Here is a 6,000-nt window from a genome sequence, read left to right as displayed (position 1 = left end):
CTTGATCGTCGTACCAGACTCCAAAATAAAAGACGTCTTGTCAGAGTTTCACGATGGGCCAAGTGGAGGACACCTTGGTGTAACAAAGACTGCTGAAAAGATAAAGCAGAGGTTCTATTGGGTCGGCTGTCAGAAATCCATTGCAGACTGGATTGCCAATTGTGAGAGGTGTATAAGAGCTAAAGGTCCAACCCGGAAGAGTCGAGGCCAAATGCAACAGTATAATTCAGGAGCTCCATTTGAAAGAATCGCAATGGATGTGGCTGGACCGTTTCCAATAAGCGACTCTGGGAACCGGTATGTCTTAGTGGTCATGGATTACTTCAGCAAATGGCCAGAGGTTTATGCCATTCCCAACCAGGAAGCCAAGACAATAGTGGATGTGTTCAGCAAGAATTGGATTTGTCGCTATGGTGTCCCATCCGAGGTTCATCCCGATCAAGGAAGAAATTTTGAGTCAGCGATCTTCAAAGAAATGTGTGACACCTACGGAATCAAGAAAACGAGGACAACGCCCCTGCATCCACAATCAGATGGCATGGTGGAGAGATTTAATCGCACTCTGGAAGAGCATCTACGAAAGGTGGTAGATAGCGGCCAAAGAGACTGGGATGAGCATATTCCAAAATTCCTACTAGCCTATAGGTCGGCCATTCATGACTCCACATCTCGAACACCAGCCAGAATTTTGTTCGGTAATGAATTAAAGCTGCCTGGTGACTTGATCTTCGGTGCCACACCAAACCCCGAAATTGATAACGATGAAAACAGTCAAAACTCTTTCAGTGAAGTCCACGATGCAGTACGCCATCGGATAAAAATGGTCAGCAATCGCATGAAGGCGAGGTACGATCGAGCGGCAAATACTGATGGGTTCAAAGAAGGGCAACTGGTACTATTGTTCAACCCACAACGGAAAAAAGGACTATGCCCCAAATTACAAACGCACTGGGAAGGCCCCTACAAGGTAGTCACGAAAATAAATGACGTCGTGTATCGCATACAGAGGAGCGACAGCCCTAGATCAAAGATGAAGGTGGTACATCTAGAACGGTTGGCCCGCTATGGAACGAGAACTGTGCCAGGTCATGAGGATCAGGCTTAAGCGGGAGGCAGTGTGTTACCAATGACCATACCACAGAGAGGGAACTGTGCCTATTCGGGACGAACAGGCTTAAGCGGGAGGCAATGTTACGAATGTAACTGATAGGTTTAAGTTAGTTTAGTTTAATTTCCGTTAATTTAAAAATTTGAATTGTAACGTAAAGTTTTATGTACGCAGGCCTTTACTTTATTTAAGCAACAACAACTACCATGTAGAACTCTCTTCATTATTCTAGATGTTACTTTACCTTTCATTTACAGTATTGCAAAAACCAAAATTGTAGAAAATTACATATGAATTGTTCGTTTATGGCAACAAATTATGTAAAAACTATACGGTTTTTTGTGCAAATATCTTGCTATAGGTCCTTACAACAATATTCCGTCAAAACATGCAAAGGTTATTTGCGACTTATAACAAATACGGTCAAAAATAAGAATTAACTACTACTTGGGGGTGACAATAAAAGTATTGCAAAGGGAAAATCAGTACTATAAAACTATAAAATTTTTGCAAATTTTTGCGGTCATTATGCATTTTTATGACTTTTGCGGCTAATAATAGAATAACAGTATTGAATGTAATAAAGTTCAGTGATAAAAAATGCCGTCCTGGAGGGTCTTCAGACAGGTAAAAAACGCATGGGACCATATTAACAATTAACCATGACGAATAGGCCACAGGCAAGTAGGCAAAGAATGAATATTTGACTCAATATATATTGTAGGATAATGGAACAATGCAAAACAGTCCGATTTTGGCTTTGAGAAAATCGAAATACCTCTGGAAAGTATATGGAAAAAATTTATACCAGTGTAGTATTTTGGAACGACCTACGACAGAGCACTATTTCGTCTCCCAATGGTATTGATATGATTTAATTTTTGCTAAGTGGATAGATATTATCCTCTGCTATCATAATAAATCCAAAAAATTGCGTCAAATCCAATAAAACCCATCAAATATGGAAATTAAACCGCTACTGGAGAAGCTGGAATACCGAATATTTGCGTACTATATTCTTTAACATGGAAAATAGTATGCAAAATTGGGTTTACGGATATAATAATAATTGGGAAGGCATTCCTACTGACATTATTAAGAAATATTTAATATTCATTAGTCTGAAAGTCAGAAAAATCGATCCCGAATGATCAAACAAAGTCAACTACCACCATTCCAAAGACCAGATAATTACATGTTAATCTTATTTGTGTAAATTGCCGATGTAATATAACAACACAAAACTCTTAAATGCATCGGACCAACATCCTGATATCAACCCTCATAAAATGTTTGGGCCCAATTTAACAAAAAGCTCCAAAAACATCCTGCAACGAAGGATCAAGATTTACTAAAAATTGGGAACCAGTATCCTTAGAGTGGAACATACCGAGCCTTATTTTTTGGTTTAAATAAGCTCATTAATGCTCAAATGAATGTCCAAAGTGGATAGCAACTCATTAAAGAACACATCTTTGGTAATTCTCGAAGAAACCATGAATTTGGTAATTTTTGCAATACTTTTATTGTCACCCCCAAATAGTAGTTAATTCTTATTTTTGACCGTATTTGTTATAAATCGCATATAACCTTTGCATGTTTTGACGGAATATTGTTGTAAGGACCTATAGCAAGAAATTTGCACAAAAAACCGTATAGTTTTTACATAACTTGTTGCCATAAACGAACAAGAAATATGAAATTTTCTACAATTTTGGTTTTTGCAATACATTTCTTGCCTAACTGTATGTGCTTCTGTTTTGTTTTGCCACAATCATGTAATTATTGTTTAGTTTGTTACTTCGTTATTTCTTGCATCTGTTTGTTGTTGTAGTTACGTCATTACTGTGCTTGTCGTCCAATTGTATTCCCCCCCCCCATGTATGTATGTGAGTATAGTTGTTCGCTTTGTGCGAATGTGCGTCTGTGTGTTCGTTGCACAGATTCGAGATGTTGCCAGATTTTGTGGATACTTCTAGAACAGGGAGACTTTGGGGTATAAATACAGGGGAAATGGCAATGACGTTTTGAGTTGTGAATTTTATACCGAAGTGTAAACATCGACTAGTAAAGAAGTAAAGTAAAGCTATAACAGTCAGCTCCGAATAAGTGTGATAAATTAAATAAAGCATTGTAGAAACGTAATCTGAAACGAACCCTGTTTTATTTGGTGCAAATCGTATCGGGAAATAAAACAACGTCTACACGGAGATTAGTTAAACCTAATTCCGTAACAATAATTTACTGTATATACATACATACATAGTTTGTTAATTAAATTAAAAAATGCTTATTTAGCATCGCCTTTACCACGACCAGGGGCTCAATTCTGTTTCTATGAAAATGTGAAATGAAAACTTTTATAAAGGAGAAAACTGTCAAATGGAAAAAATTATAAAGGAAAAATTTTTAATTTCAAATTTTCATAGAACAAGAATCCAGCCCCAGGTCGAAAAGATTTGAAAAATGAAACGTTTTTAAAACTTTTAAAAAAGGCTTACGGCGGGCTGCTTTGCAAATACCAATACATACAGTGACACAGAAAAGTATACATACACCCTACAAAAGTGCAGTTTTGGCTAAATCGTCGGGATTTTTACAGCAACAACTGCACTGCTTGGCTCCTTGGTGACAAAATAACCATAGTTACACAAATTTATTTTAATCTAATGCGTATATTTAATACAATTGAAGAAATTCAATTTTCACAACACAGAAAAGTATACATACACCCCAAGGAAATACGAGTATTATCGTAAAATTTATGGTATTAGTAGCAAAATGTATACATTTCTTAGTTTTGGCGAATGTCTCTGGGTGTCTGAGATATATTTTATAGAAAAGAAAATAATTTTTGGGGGTCAAATGCCGTTATTTAGGGCCAAATTTCTTATATACCTCGTTAAAGCGAGCCTTGCTTAATTTTTTGCGTTTTTAGGTATTGTACTTTATAAAAAGCACAAAATTAGTTTCTGATTGCAAATCTTGAGACCCAAGAAAGTTATTGAGCAAAATATTCCTTCCTGGATGCCGATTAATGCACGTTTTTCCTAAAATTTCTCAGGAAGTTAATATATTCCGCGGAATTCCTGGCGCAAATTACATACAAAGTGCATTGAATTGCCTTGTAATATGGTCTGATACAATCCTTGGGCATTAATTGAATTAGAAATTTGACATACATATTTTGTTACAAACCTGTTCCCAAAGCTTCTAAAGCAACAAAATATAAGCACTACCAAAAAAGCATGAAATTTGTACTGTGAACAACGTCGTTTTCGTATTACGATCATTACCGTTACTATAGGCGCGAAACGTTTCGTATAATTGTATATTTCTGAGTCAATTGATGCCCAAGGATTGTATCCGACAATATTACAAGGCAATTCAAGGCCATCTATATGTAATTTGCACAAAGAATTCCGCAAAATCTATTCACTTCCTGAGAAATCTATGGGAAAAATTGCATTTATCGACGTTCAGGAAGGTATATTACGCACAAAAACAACTTCAAAGCTTTCTATGGTCCCAAGATTTGCCATCTGATACGAATTTTGTGCTTTTTATAAAGTAAAATACCTAAAAACGCAAAAAATTAAGCAAGGGTCAGCTTTAACGAGGTATATAAGAAATTTGACCCTAAATAACGGCATTTGACCCCCAAAAGTTATTTTATTTTCTCTAAAATATATCACAGACACCCAGAGACATTCGACAAAGCTAAAAAATGTATAAATTTTGATACTAATTCCATAAATTTTACGATAATACTTGTATTTCCTTGGGGTGTATGTATACTTTTCTGTGTTGTGAAAATTGAATTTCTTCAATTGTATTTAATATACGCATTAGATTAAAATAAATTTGTGTAATTATGGTAATTTTGTCACCAAGCAGCCACACAGTGCAGTTGTTGCTGTAAAAAACCCAATGATTTAGCCAAAACTGCACTTTTGTAGGGTGTATGTATACTTTTCTGTGTCACTGTATATTGGGATGGGACATCAATATCTTTATTTTTCAAGGCGCGTTCAATTGAGTAGTGGACACTATCTCCTTCCATTTGGGTGTGGCCGATTTCTAGAATTTTGTTCAATTTTGTTCAATGTTGCTCATTATACAGTTGCGATTTGGTATGTACAACCATCACTGTAAAATATTATTTTTGTAGGATTTTTATTGTCAGGCAGTACTTTTCCTCGATAAAAAAAGTCCATATGCTTGCAAACACTTCTGCACTCAAACCATCTTCCGCCTCATCCCACAGAAAACAATAAAGGCCTGGGTACATAAGCTGCTTTACCTGGTTGCCTTGCTTTCCTGCTTCATTTTGACATAATAAAAATAAAAGAATAAAGGAGGCCGAGCAAATTTCGAACTTGGTTGCCCTTTTCTTTTTTAATCTTTTATCAGAAGCAAGCAAGGCAACCAGGCGAGGCAGCTTATGTACGTAGGCCTTAAGCTTTTTGATTTTTTAAGTTGGAAAAAACTAAATTATGAATTTGTAGCTTTGATCGATAATGTAAGCTGCTGACCTGCAATTTTGGAGCCATTAGGTCAGCTTGTGGGTCAACAGTGAAAACATGACTTTCTTCTTCCTTATTTGGTCCTGGGAAGTGGTTTAATCTTCTGTTTTGTGCAGAAATCATTAACATAAAATTTGTAAAGTTGCCCTTTAGAACCCCATTCATATTTTTTGCTAGTGAGCGCTCGACAATAGTGTGACTCCATTTTAGGCAGGGAATCAAAAAACGAGTTGAGGCATTGCCGACGCTGCATTAGGCATCTATTTTCTGAACCACTTTTGTTTTTCAATGTACGCGCAACGTTCAACAATGTTCAACGTATTTAAAAACATCTTTTCAAAACTCGCATATCTTGTTTACTTTTAG

Source organism: Musca autumnalis, unplaced genomic scaffold (genome assembly GCF_047663935.1).
Source record: "Musca autumnalis isolate F117 unplaced genomic scaffold, ASM4766393v1 scaffold_5, whole genome shotgun sequence".
Lineage (NCBI taxonomy): Eukaryota > Metazoa > Arthropoda > Insecta > Diptera > Muscidae > Musca > Musca autumnalis.
The sequence above is the reverse complement of the archived record's forward strand: the minus strand, read 5'-3'. Positions refer to the sequence as shown.